Genomic DNA, 7,733 nt, shown 5'->3' on the forward strand with positions numbered 1-7,733 from the left:
TTTTAGTCTACTTATTCAGATTTTTTTTTTTACAAAAATGGATGAGCAAAATCTAGATTAAATTAAAATAATCGAATGAATTTTTTTAATTCAAAATTTTAATTTTTGTTTTTAAAAATAATTATTTTGATTTATTTAATTTAAAAATTAGAATTCAATTAAACTGAACCAGTTTAATATATTTGTCGACTGTTGGTCCAAGTCTGTGATAAAAAAAATCCCTAAAAATCTTAGACCTGTGTAATTGTGAAGTCACGACTCATTAGTATCAATTGACTGATATATTAGGAATAATCGACAATTGAATTGATAAACAAAATAGTAAATTTAGCAGTGGAATCACGCATTCAAATGAAGTTTACAAATTGGGTATAATAAACTCAGCAATCAATTGGTGCCGCTAAATATTCACATATCAGTGGTACAGTTGATTATTCATTAAAACAAAATAATAATATTTAACCTTATTGATTATCCTAAAATGATCGGTCCGGTCTCATGGAAGTTTTTCATCTATCACCAGGATAAATCGGGAAGTGCGCACAACAGTCAACCCAGACACCCAACATCCTTTGATTGCGCTCCCCATTTGAAGAAAAATTTATACAAATACATCGTAATTGAGGATCAAATCGTAGGTACATGGATGATAACTTGGATGTTCTACCGCGACACCATGCCCCGAGGACTATAGTTGATTATTCACGTATCAATCAATGATTCACTTAATTCAGTTCGTTACTAAATTAATGGATTTTATATTGATTCGATTGGTTCGATTTTAATGACATATTTTGATGAGTTCCATTTATCTTAAAAAAATAATTAATTCAATTTCAAAAGTTCAATTTGATTTTAATTGAATGTTTAATCATACTTCATCATACAAAGGGGCTTAAAATCATATAATGTGTGCATCGTTAGGTCTTACTAATCTTATGCTAGTGCTTGATTTTTTTTTTCGATCAACGTGTTTGGCCTAATCACATTAATGCCCCAACCTTAAAATCAAGTATATAGGTACAATTGCTTTTATTCGGTGTTTAAATAATGTTTTGATCAAGAAGGATTCGTAAATTTTATTATTAATTTTGATAATTTTCATCTTTTATATTTTTGATCATTTTTATTTTTTTATATTTTCTTATTTTAAGATTACGAGTCTATTAATAATTTTTCCTTATTTTTAATTTGTTCCTTTCATAAAATTGGTAGTTTATATATTAGAATTTTTTTTCTTTAATTAGATCTTAGGGCCTGAGTCGATATAAATATGTATTTAACTACAATTAATGCTCGGTTATTAAATAAAAAATTCCTTTTTTAAAAAAAATATATAAAGGACAATGATTATCTCTTTTTGTCTTCTCGTCTTGATTGTGATCATGCTAGGTCAAGCATTGAAGATTGAGGATTTATAGAGATAAGTCACATATTTAACCCATTGTATGGTGGTGCAAAATCTTGAAAATCATAAGGTACGTGGTTGAGAGGATTGACATAGAGATCATAGATGTCGAGTTGATCTACTCGAATTTTTTGGTACATCATAGATAGAGAATTTTGTTGATTAGATAACAAAATGGAGTGAATCTTCAACTATAAGTAGGTTTTGGATCAAATAAAGGTGAAGTTGATTACCATCATAGGGTCAAGCATTGATATGGTGGGAGCAATTGCGGCGCTTACAAGACAAATAGGGCAAAACAAAAATCAAAGATTGGGAGAAGATGAAATATCACTTTTCTTTCTTTTGGTATACTCAAATTTTGTTTCAAGGACGATTAGGTTTACCATGGAGGACAATAGCTTCGACGCTCAAAATGACCTTAACCGATTTGAAGATGATTTGGAAGAAAAAGCTGATGAGAATATTAATATTCCTATGAAAGGCTCCATCGAATATGACCAGTTTTACTCAATCGATTGTTAAAAGAGGTTGAATTGACAAAAATTAACCTTCAGAGAGCAAAAGATAGTGAAGATGCAATTGAGGATTCAAAAGAGTTGGAATCTCGCTTCTTCAACCTCAAACGATGGTGGATACGGAGGTGTCAGGTATTTCCTCCCCATGGATTCAAAGGATGTTGACATCATTTCCGGTCTCAATGTGATGAGGATTATCAACGAGCCTGCTGCGCTGCCAAATTGAGTGATCCGCATATTGGATACCTGGTTCAAGAGGAGTTATTCTATCTTGCATGGTATGGTGTTGGGCTTGATTTTAGGCTGTTCTTTCCCCAAGCCATTGGAGAAGTGCTTGAGAGATGTAAAGATTGACAAGAACAACATTCACAATGTCGTGCTTGTTAGCAGATCGACGAGAATTCCTAAAGTCTAATAGTTGCTATTAGATTTTATTGATTTAGTACCAAATGATCTTCCTCTTGTTCTATCACTTGAAATTATTTTAAATTCGAAGATAAGTTTTTCAACCCAGGGTGATTGATACAGGGGGATCCGTATATTATTATTATTATTTTTGATAGTTAAGATATTTTTGATAATTTTTATTTTTTTAATGTTTTTATATTTTGAGTTTGTTTAGGATTGTTAGAATAGTGAATATGTTAATAATTTTTTCTTATATGAATGATAGTCTATATATTAAGATTTTTTTTCCCTTTATTTAGATTTTAGTGTCTGGAATCTATATAAACATATATTTAGTTGTTAGAGGATTAATCCTCCATTATTAAATAAATTTTTTATTTTTTTTAAAAAAAATTAGAGGACATCGATTATCTCTTCTTGCCTTCTATTCAATCCCCCTTCTCTATAGTCGGCAGGATAATCATTTTCTTGTTTGCCATCATGTTTATATTCTTTAACCATGATTTTAAACTCTTCTTAACCATGATCTTAAGCCTCGTTTAGCCATCAAGGTGTATATGTTCATTAAGTATGCTTGTAAGCCCTTATAACCATGAATTTAAACATCTTGATAGCTCTAAAGATCTTTAAGACATGTTTTATGAGTTTTCTGATATGTTTATGTTTATTAATCATGATGTTGAGTCTTCTTTCACTATAATTTTTTAGTTTTTATATTCTTAGCCAAAATATTTTGAAGGTATAAAAGGACTTAATTAGAAATAATAATAATAATAAATCTAGTTAGTCTCATTGATTAATCTTGTGATGATCAGTTCGGCCTCAAAGAATTTTTCTATCAGCTACTAGGATAAATCGGGAAGCGCGGAAGATAGTCCAAAAGTCCAATATTTTTTAGTTGCCCACCTAAAGAAAAATTTCTATAGATATTTAGATGACAATTTGAATATCTTAACGTGGCACGTAGCTCGGACTGGTATAAAAGGGCTTAAAATCATATAACGTGAGGATCATTTGGTCTTATTAATTTTCTGATAGTGCTCATATTATTAACTTGATTTAAAATTCGTTTTTTTCCGTCATGAAGGTGTTGGGCCTAATCACCTTAACGACCCAAAATCATTGCTTCTCTACTAGTGTTTTAATGGTGTTTACATTCTTTAATCATGATTTTAAATCTTTCTCAACCATGATCTTATGCATCATTTGCCATCAAGGTATTTCTACCAAAACACTTGAATGATCTAAAAAGACAAATTTATGTCATATGAGTACCCATGCATCCCTACAAAGACATCTTCAATTGTTAGGGTTTTATATGAGTTTTTTTAGTCTCCAATATATCACTTCAATGTCATATTAAAAATATATAAAAATTTCATTTTCTTCACAATAAAAATCTCCCGGTAACTTTTCTACGAACCCTGTATTATCAATTTTTTCTACATAATTAATTACCGATCTCACCCATATTATAAATTTTGAGATGAAACAATATATTTAAAATTTTATCACCACTCTTAAACTTCAAATCTTAAATATAGATCCGTTATATTAATGACCCCCTAGTATCGGTCCTACGGATATAGAGGGAGATAGATGAAGGTACACAGGCGCATGGTGAGGTAAACCCAGGTCGTCAGTTCCTGAGAATCGACCCCTGGCCATTACGTCAGAGATGTCATACACCCACCGTCTGTGTTACACCTTGGGACAACTACAAATCTTAAAGGTAAATCTACTACCTTAGCGCCCCCTAGAACTGGTCTCATGGATATGGAGGGAGGTTCATACAGGTACACACGCGTTGAGCGCATGGTGGAATCTACCATGTCGGTCATAACCCCGAGGGATCAACTCCTGATTATTACGCTATAATTATCATGTGCCCACCATCTGTGATACGTCATGATGACAACTACAAATCTTAAAACTTGCGACCTCAAGAAAAGTGATTTTGAGATCTTTTATCCATTAAAATATTTTATTCAAAATACATTGACACCCTAAAAGGAACTTAAGTATTGCTTCCCTATTAATTTTTTGATAGTTGAATATTTTTTTTTAATTATGATTGAGTCATATTATCCACTTTTAACTTAAGCTTTTATGATTTTATTTTTGAACTTTACCTAAAAGGTCTCATATCAATAGAGATATCTTTCTCTTATAAACTCATGATTTTTTTTATATGTTTTAGGACTATATTTGCATGAGAGACATTTTGATATATTTTTTTTAATATCATTGAAGCGCTTGGATTAAAACCACGTGTCTCAACTCTTTATTTCTTTATTTTTTTGGATATATTATATACATTTAAGGTTTAAGATTTTTGGATTTAAGAGTTTGGTTATAATAGATTTGAGTCAATAAGATTTTCCTTCTAGGATTCAGGCTTCCCTCTTCATTTATAGTGTTCAAGTTTAATAATTTTAAATATTCACAGAGTATATTATATGAATTTAGGATTTAAGATTTAGGGGTTGGATTATAATGAATTCAAACTAATGAGATTTTTCTTCTAGGGTTAAGGCTTCCCTTTTGGATTATAGTATTTAAGATTAAAAATTTTAGATATTCATAAGGTATAGTGATCCTCTTAAAAGAAATGTTGATTAAAAAAAAGAATTGCATTTAGATTTGATCCAAAACTTCTCAACTCTGTTTATTATATATAATGTATTGGAGGCGCCTCGAGTCGAGGCGCGCACGGATCTGCAGCCGGTGGTGTATATATATATATATATTGGATATTTTGTGCACACGCTGCCCGATTGGATTCAGCAGAGCCCGTAGGGGTAGGATTGAATCAACCAACATGCATAGAGTTTATGACTAAATATAGTTAAGTTAATTCAAGAAGACTTGTCAAATTCAATTTCTTCTTCGAAAGATACTGCTAACAAGAAATTTCTTGCTCTCGAGCAATCCATGGCGGCAAGTTAGTAGTATCCCAAGCGAGTGCCTCGGCCTCTTTGCTTGAATCGGAGTAAGGGTGTAAATAAATCACACCGTTCATGAACTATTCGAAGATCGATTCGATAAAAGCTCGTTTGAGCTCGTTTAATGAGACTCGTTAAGATAAACAAACCAAGATTAAGCTTCACAATATTCGACTCGTTAGCTCGTGAACATGTTCATTAGTAAGCTCATAAATTAACTTTTAAATGAAAAAAAATATAATTTTGATATTGAATTTATAGATTTTAGACTCTACTTATGAAAAATATAGACAAATATATTAAATTTATTTATTAGAATAAAATTATAAATTATAATAAGAATATCATAATTTATATATTTTAATTTTTAATAAATATTTAAATTTATAATTTATATTTATTAAGTTCGTTTAGACTCGATAAAAGTTTGAATAAGCTCGTGAGCCATGAATATATTTGTTCAATAAAGCTTGAACTCGGCTAGATTATAAACGTGCAAAACTCAAACATTCAAGAGTTTAGCTCGACTCGAATCGATTACTCCCCTAAATTGGAACAGGGGAGACAGAGCTTCGGCACTATGATTCCATGAACATGTCCTCACGCTCCATCGCTCCTGGGGACCTGCCTCCTTGTTCACCTACCATAGCTGGTAGGGCCTGGAGCGATGGTGAAGGTAGAGGCGGCGACAGGGAGATATGTGGATGGAACTACAGTTCTTCTCCGCCTTCACTCCTAGCTCGTCGTCAACCTGATCCAAACAACTCGATCCTTCGTCCCAGTGGGATCGTCGTTGACAAACAGGCCCTCGACACACTAATAACCGTGATTTTGCTATATTATTTTAATTCATAATGCATGTTTTTGATGGTTTATTCATACCTTAATCTTACATTTACATTACATTTCATAAATTTCATGTGATCTTGGACTTAATTACAATTTAGTCAATTATCATGGTATTTGATGCTAATATTTGATTTTTATTTTGTAGGCATCAAAAGGGTCATGGACCTGATCATATCAGACCGCACTTGGGATCAAACCTAGGGCTAAACGAGGCGATCAAGCTTTGGATCGATTTGGACCGTCCATTGAAGATTGGAGAGATCTGAGCCATCCGTTGAGAATCTGGTCCATCCGACCTAATGAGGAGCATATCTGAGCTATTGATGAAGATCTGGAAGTTTTAATCCAGATCTGAGTTCATCCAGCTGTTGATCAAGCCCTGAGGGTTCTGGACCGTTCAATCAGATTTGGGAGGATTTAAATAGCCGCGAGAAGCTATAGTGAAAGCTGGGCTCGACGTTTTCGCGACATCACACTGTTCTTCTTCCTACTTCCGCGACGCCGAGGCTCCGTTCCTCAATTCCAGATCTGAGGCCAAGTTTCTTCAACGACGACGATTCTAAGCTTTCGGCGTCCATCTTCCGGTGATCAGAGAGCGGCAGAGGGAGGTTTCTCGGCGTGAATTTGAATCTGTTTCACTGCCGCGATCCTGTGAGAGGGAGGTTTCTCGATCAACGATCTCCGCGTCCACCAGAGCTTCGAGGGAGGTTTCTTGGAGTTGCTTATCTTCTTTCCAATAGTCATTCCATAGCAAGGCTAGCTCGATCTGATCAATCGAGTTGGTTTGCGAATCACAAATTCATCCTCTGTTCTTCGACTGAATGGGATTACCAGTCGGATTTGAGCTTGAGGGGAGGTTTCCAAGAGAGATGAACATCACCTGGTAATAGTTGGGAGCTAGAGATTAGTAATTGGATGCTTGATGGGAGGTTTCAGATGGCATCTCTGCTTCACGGCAGATTGTTGAGGTTTGAACTTGGATTTGGAATGAGGAATGTTAGGGTTTGTGTTTTCATTTGAATGTTACTGAATTTGTCATGTTGTTGCTCAGATCTGAAGATCTAATCTCTTGTCTTTACTGTTCCATTCTTGCTAAAATTTCTGAAATTCCGTTTGTGATTTCTTGCTTACAACCCCAATCTTAGATCTAGTTTCTGTTAAGTTTTGTAATACTGATACTAATAGTTGTAGGTTTTTTTTGTGATTTAGTTAGTAAAGCTTGCTCTGATTTTGATCTTTGTACTTGTAATCTTGCTTGAATGAAGACCGGTTAACTTTAGTTTGGATTGTTACCTCTGTTTTATATAATTTTGTTTGAGCTTATGAGTTTACTTGTTAAGTTTGATTGTGGTTGTGAATTGAAGAGTTGATGAATAATTTTCTTGATTTAATGGTGCATTAGAATCCAAATTTAGTTGATGCTAATTTGTTGAAATAAAGATGATCATGTTTTGAAGAGATCGACCTTTCTTGGATCTGCACTTGATTGTATCAGATGAATTCAATTTGAATTGCAAGTTAAAGAGAAGTGCTAGGTTGACCTTGTTGATGTAATAACTCAATTTGAATCAATTCTAGAGTACTCACACAACTCACTAGTTTACC

The sequence above is a fragment of the Zingiber officinale genome, chromosome 3B (genome assembly GCF_018446385.1).
Source record: "Zingiber officinale cultivar Zhangliang chromosome 3B, Zo_v1.1, whole genome shotgun sequence".
Taxonomy (NCBI): Eukaryota; Viridiplantae; Streptophyta; class Magnoliopsida; order Zingiberales; family Zingiberaceae; genus Zingiber; species Zingiber officinale.